The sequence below is a fragment of the Ostrinia nubilalis genome, chromosome 11, assembly GCF_963855985.1.
Source record: "Ostrinia nubilalis chromosome 11, ilOstNubi1.1, whole genome shotgun sequence".
In the NCBI taxonomy this organism is placed as follows: domain Eukaryota; kingdom Metazoa; phylum Arthropoda; class Insecta; order Lepidoptera; family Crambidae; genus Ostrinia; species Ostrinia nubilalis.
The window spans coordinates 14,049,067-14,060,820 of NC_087098.1; the positions used below are offsets into that span (position 1 = coordinate 14,049,067).

The 11,754-nt window shown below is 35.6% G+C and overlaps 1 protein-coding gene and 1 long non-coding RNA gene across 6 annotated transcripts in view; one reads left to right on the plus strand and one right to left on the minus strand.

Moving 5' to 3' along the window:
* Positions 1-4,658, minus strand: part of LOC135076336 (cingulin) — a 183,671-nt gene extending 179,013 nt beyond the window's left edge. For 4 of the 5 annotated variants that reach the window (XM_063970822.1, XM_063970821.1, XM_063970823.1 and 1 more), the window contains exon 1: positions 4,407-4,657. The gene's annotated coding sequence lies outside the window, so the exon portion shown is untranslated. Of the gene's footprint in view, positions 1-4,406 lie in introns of all 5 variants that reach the window. The other variant, XM_063970826.1, reaches the window with a different exon arrangement.
* Positions 533-1,133, plus strand: LOC135075910 (uncharacterized). The gene is made up of 2 exons (XR_010258153.1): positions 533-675; positions 851-1,133. It is a non-coding gene; the product is annotated as an uncharacterized LOC135075910 (long non-coding RNA).
* Positions 4,659-11,754: the final 7,096 nt, after the last annotated feature.

Sequence of the window (11,754 nt, forward strand, 5' to 3'; positions counted from 1 at the left end):
AATTTGCGAGTAGTCATTCTTAACTGGTTTCTTTTAATTGGTTATGTATTTTGTGGAGCTCTACCAGGTTACAAGTTAACAACTAATTTTAAACTCAAATCCCAATTCGTATACGAGTAACATACACAAAAATGTATAATCTCTTATGTAGTTGGATTATTTCTGTATCCTTTAGCACGTCCTTCCTCGCCCACTACCCACATAATAATATGTGATGACTGAGTCGTTGCGCCCATTTGCATTCTTTAGTAGATTCTGCTCTCGGCACATCTTTATGTGTAGACGAATGGTTATTGGGATGCTTTAAAACTAAATTGACACTCAATGGAAACGCAAAAATAATATGCCCTGCACTGCACTGCACTTTTTCAGAGTTTTCACACTAACTATCTATCTGAATAATGCATAGTTAATCGTGAAAGCTTGATAAAAGCTTCATATTGTATGGACGACAGCACAATCGTAGCAAAATCTATTGGCTCTGTGCACGATTACAGCGCCAACTAGCGTCCACAACTTTGTGGGCTCTGTCACATTAACATTTAGGTCGTATATTTGTGAAAAAATATCGAAATGAAAAAATAACAAATATTTTCGACTAATAAATTGTTGTGATATCACGATTTGGGTGGAAAAAAGGTTTTGAAATCATTTTGGTCATTCAAATCAAATGAGGTAAGTCCTAAAAGTGTGTTTAATTTTAATTGTGTCAGGGTTTGTTTACTTCATTTATAGTTGTAGTTTTACAGTAAAACAAAAAGAAAAAGCTACTTTAATGGTTTCATTATATAACAGTAAATATAATTAAATGTTCCTGTATCGCTAGTAATAAATTAAATATCGTTTTCAGATCGAAATGAGTATTGTTTTGAAGACCGGGTTTGTGAGTGTTACAATATCAAATTCCAACCACAAACCGTATTTAAAGGAAAGTTGTTGGTATTGGCTGGACAAGTCCGAGATGTAGAAGAATTAGGAACAAAACAAGGGCAGAGTTCAATAATTCACGCTCTCATCATAAGGCAAACATCTGTGCACAACAACTACTGTGACTCATTTTTGTACTACCACGTTGTATAGTCTAGTTATTTCCAAATTGTAAACGGCTATTAAACCAGCCCTATCGAAATACAGTCCACTCTTTTATTTTAGTTCCCAGTAGGACCCTTTTCATGCGATTAATTAATGATATTAAAATGTATTATGTAGAATCGCTTTGCCATTGACAAATACATCTGATGACAGAGCTTACATTATTTCTACTTTTGACCACCATGAGCGCTGCGATAGATTATGGTACCCCCACCTAGTACTTCGCACCCAGCGAATAGTCAGGTACTGTCTACTAGTAGGCCTACTACAGAACATACGTAATTAGTGTTACAAACTATAGCTGTACCAATCTACACGTGTTTTAAAGCGCCTTTAGGTAGAGTTACAGATGTTTTATGAAAAAAGAGTTGGCTGCAAAAAACCTGACATGGCTTAGGTAGGCTCTACATTACAAGGTCATGGCTAAGCAGCCATGCTAGTGAAAATTCAGAATGTTTTTTCTTTCAATCAGCAATGCCTGCTGTTGGACTGTGAAAACTTTGTAAGGGAGAAACAGCTGAATTTATGCCGCCCAGAACCGCTCGTTGTAGAGTTCTGCACTGGATTTCTGAAGCAGGAAATCAGCAAGTATCGGAATATTACATTTATATTATATTTTACGCGTATTGTTTAATAAAATGCCTTTATTTGGTAAGTGGCTCCATAAGCCAATTAGTATAACTTATATTTCGGAGATTTGTCAACTCGAGTTGCCTTTCATTATACCGAGAACGAGAAATCGTATTCAATTACCATAAAAAAGAAATGGCCTGAATTACATTCTTATGTAAAGACAAATTAATTATCAATTTGCAATCGAAAAAAAGCTGCTTATTCGCCTGTGTTTACGTTCAGTCACGTCGTTTTCGATTTCGAACGACCTTCCGTAGAAACGGTGGCGATGGCGAAGTGCCAAGCGAAGTCGACGCATTTTGGATAACTTTGGAAGAAATGGAAGAATATGCGTAATTCGTTCAATGTTTTCGCAATGCGACTTTTCAGTGTAAATAGTGAGAAGCTATTTAAGGTCATTCCTATTGTAGGGATCGATATTCCCACGTAAGACTTCCTTGAGCTTTTAAATGTGCGGGCACGCCTTTTTCTGAATCGTAAGGTGAATGTTGTTTAATTTTTTTTACAAATTACGCCCGTCTTTTAGCGTTTAAAGTCGGAAATTCTTAATCGCGAAAAACACGTCTTTCATCACGACTAGAGGTATGAAAATCAAAACTTGAATTGTATTTTTTAGGCTCCTAAAACATGGATAACTTGATGGTAAGTAAATAAAGATCATTAAAATGGCCGTATTGTTACATACCATTTGGGTTTGTGAGGACTTACAGACAAGATATTACAGACAAGGTACTTATAAATTGAACAATACTTATCATAGCAAACAGGTCGCGCTGCCCACTCGACGCTTTTACCTCTACAGATGTAGCAAATTTGCATTTCAACGACTCTACAAATATGTACTTTACATATACACGCTCTTGTTTTAGCAAGCACCGCAATAATAAGTACCTACCGTTTGAGCCGCACTCACTCAAACCGGATGCTGTATTAATTTATTCACATTTAAATGCATGAAAGATGATTACGAATACTCAAAAACGTAGCTCAAAATGTTCAATTTCCGTTCATAGGACCTCAGGCTGCCTTTTTCATTTTCATAAATACATAGGTACAGTCAGCGTCAAATACACTGGTTATCACAAAAATCGACCCTCCCGCGACAAGCACTTTCAAACGTATGCATCCTCACTTCCCACCAATATTGGCACCATTTAAAAGCCTAGTTCTAAACTTCATTTCATTAAAGGAAAGGTTTAAACCCCAAAAATGTGTCTGTAGAAGAATCCAGAGTCACTTCTTCAAAAAATAGGTAGTTACGCTTGAGCCAACTTTTGTGGCTATAAATAAAACTGTTTTATAAGTTGGGATTAATCGCTATCCATCTGTTAAAGAGGACACGTGAGATCATTATTTGGTTTTATAACCATAAAAATTGGTCTAATTGAGCCCAAAGTGAGGTCTTTTTTCAAGTCACATTTATTGTATATCGCGTTTATGTTAATCGTTTATTAAGAAATTAAATGTGTTTTTCTTAAAGGATATTTATTGGGCTTTCAAATAACACCAATATTGTTGGGGCACGAGAGAAACGAGTTTTCCTGTAAAACGTAGGTGGGCCGATTTTTGTGATGACCAGTATAGTTCGTGACACCTAAAGTGCCCAAAAAGTTTACAACACAACCTGATTCCAAATAACAAAGACGTGTTGCGAACTTTTTTGCTACTTTGGGTGATACGGAATATTTGACATTGACTGTACCTAGTTGGTACAGCCTTCACAAGTACACCTAGCTTGAATAATAGACAAACTAAGCATTTTCTATCCACAATAAATAAATTTGCCACACATTGAACACCCAAGAAGTTTCATAATTAATTTTGCTTCCAAATAAGCCGAGCTTTAAATAAACTGAAAAGTTACCAAACTTACCAAACGTAAAACTGTTTACACTATCGTGAAAATATTGATTGCCAAGCAAATCGACGTGTTTACCCGTGTCGAACGCGTTGCATTGTAAACTTTAACACATTGTTTTCACGGTACATTTTGCGTGACCGCTGTTATTTATAGTAGATTCATAAGAAACTAGATTCCATAGGGGTCGCTACCCTACCTCACTTCGTCACGCGACGCCATAACCGTAGACTAAAATAATATAACGCTAAATGTAGAGTCATTTAGACCATAAAATATCCTATCTAATCTTCTTCTTTAAAGTAGGTGCAAAACTGAGTTCGGATTCCTGCCAGGCTATGATGCGAGCCGTGTTAAAAACTGTCGACGATTATGGACGACAAATGTATGGACTTATCACGTAAAATCGATAAAATGCCTATGTTAAAAGATTATCCCTACTAGTGTCATACAGGCTTCATGGGCCTTCAAACGTCTGAAATTTTTTATCAGACTGGCTTTAGGGTTCCGAAACAAGTACTTATACTCTTAACTGGGGACAGTTTTTCATATAACAATTTGTCCTGCCCAGTTTTGAACCCGGGACGCAAAATCAAAAGCATCAAGATTGTTGAACATTTCATAATTTCACTCTATTTTTTTAAACACAATTTTTCGCTCCAACAAATCTCTATGCTATGAGTGTACATGATGGATGACGTACCAGGAATAAATAGGACCTTGATGTGGTCTCTCAATTGGCCTCATTTACGCATACAGTGCTCTGATACATTCATCCGGGAGGAGATGTAATAAAAAATTAAAAATGCAAAGAGTACTTTACCTCAATCAAAAAGAATCCTGGCTAGTATATCCTTAAATCCTGCAAAACAATTGCACCCTTTTCACCGAAACACACAATTTTGATTTTGGAACTGATACGCGTTTCGCCGTTTTCCGCTTGATTTTTGAAAAAAGAACCGCACTGTCATGCAATTTTGTGGTTTGTAAAGAAGAAGATAGAGTTTATTTGGACTTGCGCCGCGGGTAACGGCAGGCGGACCGCGCGGAGTGGACGTCGTGACTGAGAGCCGAGTTTCAGTGGGCGGTCCGCCCAGCCGCGCTGTGACGTGTGCTGTGGCGCGCGTTATTCAGCAATGAACTATCGCGCACGTTATCAAAGACTCCAATGTACACAGACTACCTTTTCGTTCCAAAGTCGCGCCCATTATAACGACAAAGATACAGGGTTTCACTTGATGTTCCGTCGGCACCACTACACAGTACACAGGCTGTGCTGAACTAAAAGTTTGCTAAAAGACGGGATTACTTTCACAACCCCATTCAGTCAGCAATGTGACGCTAAGGTTGTAATTATTGACAAACTAGTATTTCAAATTTTAGGAACTTAGCCAATGCACATGGCACAATTTTTTTAAAGCTTTTCTAGTAGTTTTCTAGAAGTTAGTAGGCCATACAAATAGTTTTTTCAAAATGATCAAATATCATCCTGATATGAAAATCCATACATACGTGACATGAAAATTTGTTACTTTACGTTAATTGATTTCAGCCTAATCAGATTTATCATTTAGTTAGTTGATTTTTTATAATAAGGTCCTTTGAATTTCATGTGAATGTATTGTCTATCCCGAAAATATAATCTATGAAAATTAACAGCCTTGACCTCAATCAAATACCTTTCTAACTCTCCGAAACTTTTTTCAACATTTTTTGTTTCATACTTTTTGAACTTATAATAGCGGCTTTTGTTGAGCGCAAGTTTAAAATATTCTAGTAAGTTATATTGACTCATATAGGCACAGAATATAATTGGTAGAGATCACACAACCCACACGTAATTATAACATTATACACGTACCGATTAAACTGCAAGTACAACTTAATTATTACGATTCACTTTTTTATAATCGATTATTGAACACATTTAAAAAGTATTTTTGCTTATTTATAAGTGGAAAAAATAATTGCACGGAAATCAGTAGTAAAGATTATAGTTAGGTAAAATAAAGTAATAGTATACTTTACTAAAAGCGTAAATGCATGTACTTTATTTCACCTAAATGTAATTTTTTAATATAAACTTCACTTTTTTAATCCAATTTGTAACTGACATTTAGAATGTCACTTCCTACGATTCCTATTGGTTGATGTCTGTGATTCAAAAAACTTTTCTCTGAAATAATCGACTATTTTATGAACGAAACACGACATGGCGAGAATGGGAAGTACATAATATAAAAATATTTACCTTATACAGCGCCTTAATCTCTGTGAATCAAAGTTTAGTTATAATAATATGTGTGCATACATATTACAACTCCAAAGTGCATTGACCGCTCGCTAAAAACTTGCGATCTCAATTTTAGCATACAAGTATTACAAACTTTCGTAGCACGTTGTTTCCAAGCCTAAAACCACCACTGTCCACAACACTTCACAATATTTTCACAGATCTCACAAGCACAATATTCGACAGTTCAGAGCATGCATCCGATCTCCATGACACTGAGCGGACTCACGCAAGTAGACATGCAATAAATCTAGGGGTAGTAGGCTCACCACCAAAACCCCTACTCTTAACGTTGGTTTCACCAGTAATACAACTCCTTTAACTCCTTGTTGTACCTCGCTGGGCTATTTGACGCAACTGGCTGTGTTTTGCTGTGTGAGCAAAGTAAAAGAACCTTACAATACAAAGCACCTCCATAGTTTTGTAACACCACTTCTGAAAAACATCAATTCTATAAGTAAAGGCTTTTTCAAAAGTATATTTCTAATTCATCTACTTCTGAATATCAAAAACGCTGCGTTCTAAGTAGAGCCCCTATACAGGGTGTTAGGTAAATGGGTATATGAGCCGACACTAGCCCATGTTAACATGATCATATAAATGGTATGGTGAAGTCAGAAAATCGATATCTTCATTTTAATTATTTTATTTTTCATACAAATCGGATTTTATAAAATTTATTTTGTATGAAAATTAAAAAAATTAAAATGATGATATCAAATTTCTGACTTCACCATACCATTTATATGCCCATGTTAACATAGGCTAGTGTCGGCTCATATACCCATTTACCTAACACCCTGTATACCCTCTTATGAGCAAGAAAACTACAATCAAAAATGTCATTTGTAGAGTTTTGGTTGTAGGTGTGCTTGACTTAGTATATCTCTTCATCAATTCGCAATCAGGTACTGCTTCAATTTTACTGGAGTGTAACCCAGGGTTAGACCTTCTTGAAAGTGATCTGGAGAGAGCCTTCTGGACCAAGTTTACGGCATATCTGCAATGTAAATTAATTTTACACTCTTACGCTCTACAAACCGGGCGCACCAAGCATGACTCGTCTAGCGCTTTCATTGACACCAAACGAAAACGTTTTGCGGACTGAGTGGTGGTAAACCCGAAAATTATTTACTTACATCATTGTAAAATGTTACGGATTGAAGGATTACTTATCTTATCTAAATATAAAATTGTCGTGAACTCCTCCAAAACGGCTTGACTGATTCTTATGAAATGTGTGTAAGTCTGAGAATAGGGACGTTAAAGTATTTTTCAAACCCCTATTCAGGTGATAAGGGTTACACGCTTATGAAGTCGCAACTGTCGCAAGCACAGCTGTCTAGTTTCTCTGTAAAATCTTCTTCAGTACCATTAGTGTGATATTGTGACCAAATAAGTATACTTGACGGACATTATTATAATGTTAATGTAGCTAAAATATAATACTCTCGTGCCGTGAAGGAATAAATCATTGTAGTTTAGAGACATAAATGAATTGAGCGATAAAAAATAATTAAATCATTTCAGTGTAATACGAAGTTTTCCACATTGCGTACATGATGACAATTAAAATTTTATTACACGTCGCGCCTTCTATAACCGCATGCCACAGAAAAATAAATTAATCTCGTGATCATAAATTTATCAAATAAATTAGACTCTACGGTCACATAGACTCTCTATCCCGCTGCAGACTAAGAATCTGCACCGAAACTTTAGAAATCGCAAACATAACCCTTCTTCTGTCAATCGGGTAAAGTAACGTGAAAACTTCTTGGTGCGTAAGCGCATAAAGCACGCATGTTTCATTGGTCCGACTAACCGATGAGCGAATTCAAAAGCTATTGACCTAAAAATAACACCCGCGCCGGGAAAGAATTGTTTACTATCCGAGCTTCACTGTAAGTGAGAGAAATGTCAGTAAGCATGTGCAAAGCACTAATCGACATCCACACTTCCATTCTAATGCCTATTATGAATGCGAAAGTGTCTGTGTGTCACCTCTTCACGCTATAGGTGTATAACCTCCAAGAAGTGGGTAGAATCTAATTCGAATTACAATTAATGATATTATGAAACAATCTTTGATCCTGCTGATTATGAAGCCAAATTGTGGATGGGTAATTTTTGAAACAGCTTGAAGCACAACAACAAGATTTTCCTGTTTCCTTTAATTTATTATGAAAATCGGCCTAAACGCTCTACTCATGCTATTGGAAAACTTGTAACAACACGTACCTAGGTACTTACAACAATTTCTAATTTCTAACATAATATTTTAGCACAAAATAATTAGATATTTCTCCATTTTCTTATTGTCTGTAGTGCGATATGTAACTAAACTTACCCTTAACTAACTTACAATACATATGTATTGGCGGAAATTAAAAATACTCAATAGAAAACCGAAATGAATACCCAATTTTTCACTGTTATCTAGTGCAGACAATAGGTCCAGGCCAAGTTTCAATTTCATTTGTTGATAATGTTGACGCCGCTATAGGATAAAGATATATGTAGGTGGTACTAACCTAAATAATTAAATTAAGTAGGCAGTTACTTTCATTTTAAATAGGTGCTTCAAAGAACTGTAGTTAGCTACATAAGTAACTTTTTGCCCGGAAGATATTGCTTCCTAGCGATAAGGTCGCCTGACTGCTGAACTGTACCGTTCGAACTTCAAGTGGGAATATTTGCTTTTATGTGCGATGATGTGTGTAATTTTTTGTAGGTTTAATTAAATTTTACGTACCTAGTTAAAATACCCACCCACCACATAAAAAATCTAAAATGTTACCTTAATTATCACTGTTACGGGATTTTGCAACAAAACACTTTTATAATGGTAAATAGTTAATTTTAATTACCCTCCTGAAGTTTCAACTCGGTTGCACGAGTCATGGTCGCGGGCAGACTGAAGAGATGCGGAGTCGTCTGCTCGGGCGCGATGAATTTTCTTCACCCACCCGCATTTTTACAATATTTTCGTCCGTGGTACAGTCAGTCCGACATAATAGTACCTATTCGTTCAAAATATTATAATGTTACCTCAATCTTTAAACCCGTTTAAATAAAATGTTATTAAAAATTTTGCACTTGTGAACATCTCTTAAGTTAGTTGTAACTTTTAGTTTAGTTTACTTAAATAATAGGTAGCATAATAATAATATTATGTACCTACCAAGTTAGAAACTGGAATGCAGAAAGTTTGTTCGCATTTAAAAATTCTATCGATAAACGCACCTCACTGGTTTACTGCATCTTCATCCTATGGGATTGAAAACAAACAACTAACACTTCTTACTTAAACACCACCAAAATTGTAATCTTGCCATTCTAAAACCAGTTTTACTATCTCAACATTAAAGTAGTTATTATCAAAATAGCAGACTCTATCACGGAAGAATTTCAAAGGGAAATAAACGTAAAATAGTAAGTGTGCTGATTACTTTCTTTGACCATATGTTTTTCTTTCAAACTCTAAATAAATTTTCAACCTTTAAGCAACGCCGCGAAGGATTAAAATGCAGTGGATTAATCGTATTGCACGTGATATTGAACAGATGCATCAGACTTACAATAATAATCTCCATTGGTTATCTTAAAATGTTAAGTAAGTTACACTTTTACTAATACCTTTAGCAAACAAAATAGATATATCAGAATGGCACAAATCTTAGTGATTTGATCTTCAACTGTTGTAACAAGGCACAAGGTAGAATTAAATGGCCATAATCGCATGTACCGCAACAAACTGGACATTCGAAATTGGACATTTAAGTGGTTTAATGTCCACTCAAAAAGTGACCAAAAAGGGGGTGTAGAAAACTGGACATTCGAACAGTGAGTTGTAAAGTAATGTTAGTTCAATGCATTCGAAATGCTTAGGTAGGTAGGTACCAGCTCACGCACTCTACAACTGCTTTTTGAGTGGACTGTTAGTTACTTTTAACTTTTAGCTTCTATCATCGCTAAAACTGTAGCCCTGCCACAGCTATCTAGTATGATGATTAATCGATGGAGATTATCAGACGCCACAGTCCACAGTGGTCGCGGATTCGATGCCCGCACGCACGCATAATACCCACCACACGTGTATGGTATCGTCTGGGTGGATTTCTATGTAGGTACTGTGTTGTTAATGTTTCGTTAACAAGTAACTGTTACCTACCAGATAAGTGATCTACATTACATATACCTGGGTACCATAGCTGGGCACCGTTAATCAAATTGTTAACTTCGTTAATCGTTAAACCGTTACTAAAAAACTTAACTTCGTTAAACGTTAAAACGTTACATTTCGGATGATTTAACGCAAGTTAACGTTAATCGTTAATCCGTTAACATGTGATAATAAAACGCAAAAAAAAATTGTATGCAAAGTTCAAATGATTTCGAAATCTTGTATCGCGCATGGAATTTATTCCTCTTTTATGTTTGCGCTACATATGCGCTACATTTGCGGCTTTCGAACTTATTTGAACCTTGCATAAGTACATTTTTTTTTTCGTTTTAGTACAACTGCATTTCAGAATAAAAGCTTTTATTATAATTTTATTATACACTTTAGTTGTATCTCAATCTCAGAGCCTTGCCCTTGGTACAATTACAATACAATTTAGCACCAAAGTGCTCGAAAAGACAAATCCAACAAACCCAAACTCGATAAGTTTCCACCGTTTCGTTTAGGAATTCTTATGGCCACCTCTTGACTCCATCATCAGGACCCTGGACAAGTGGACATCATCTAGTACTAAAGTGCTCAAAATGACAAATCCAACGAACCCAAATTCGATGCGATGCCGCCGTTTTATTTACGAGTTTCTATGGCCACCTCCTGACTCCATCATCAGATCAGCTTAATGGTACCATAACATTGGATTGTCATCGTACTTACATAAGTATACTCAGCTCAATCGGTTGAGGAAAACTGGTCTTAAATTCAGTTGTAAAAAAAAATGCATTTTTTATATCGTTGCGTTGGTAATCTGGTTACAAAAACTGTTGTTTTGGGTTCTGGAAGTTCTGGAAGCCCGAACGTACTTGTCAGAACGCGTTTTTCAGCGTGTCTGCTGTATGTTTTTGGTAAATAGTAGGTACTGGATTAACGATTAACGGACTTAGGATAATTTAACGGAAGTTAACGAGTCCGTTAACATTTTTTAAAGTTAACTTAAAAGTTAATTCGTTAATAGAAAGGTTAACTTCGTTAATTAACGATTAACGGATTAACGAGTTAATGCCCAGCTATGCTGGGTACTAACATAGAAAAGGGTAGGTACTAAGGTGTGGGCGCTTTCAGTTCCTCGTTCTTTTGCGTAGTTTCACACTACACCATAGTAATAATGGTAATAATTAATCTGATAGTACTTACTGGTAGTAGGTACTGCTGTGACTACACTAAATACCTAGTGCACTGCTGCGCTGGGTAAAAATTCTTGGGAAATGGAAGGACCCAGATTAACTGGATATTTTTATAAGGTTCTATGTGTATGGTGGTGATGAGATGATTAAATAAGCGTAAGTGCATTATTGAAACTAAAATTATTTAAAGTCTGAAAATATTGAACCTTTAATCACAACATACGGTTAAAATACCTATTTTTTAAAATAGATCTTCATTCTCATACATTAGCCTTACTTAGATCGGATGATTCACCCTAAAATACCTAAATTATCAGTAAAACAATTGTACCAACTGTTGAGAAAAAATTACGTTCCGTTTGTCACTTTATCAATACTATAATTATTGAAAATGATAATGTTTACACTCCTTTGATTGAAATAATTAATCAAAAATTTAATTTCTTTGTTGTTATGTTTTTATATTTTGGTTTATAGTTATCAATTCATTATTCTTAGGTTTAATATTTTG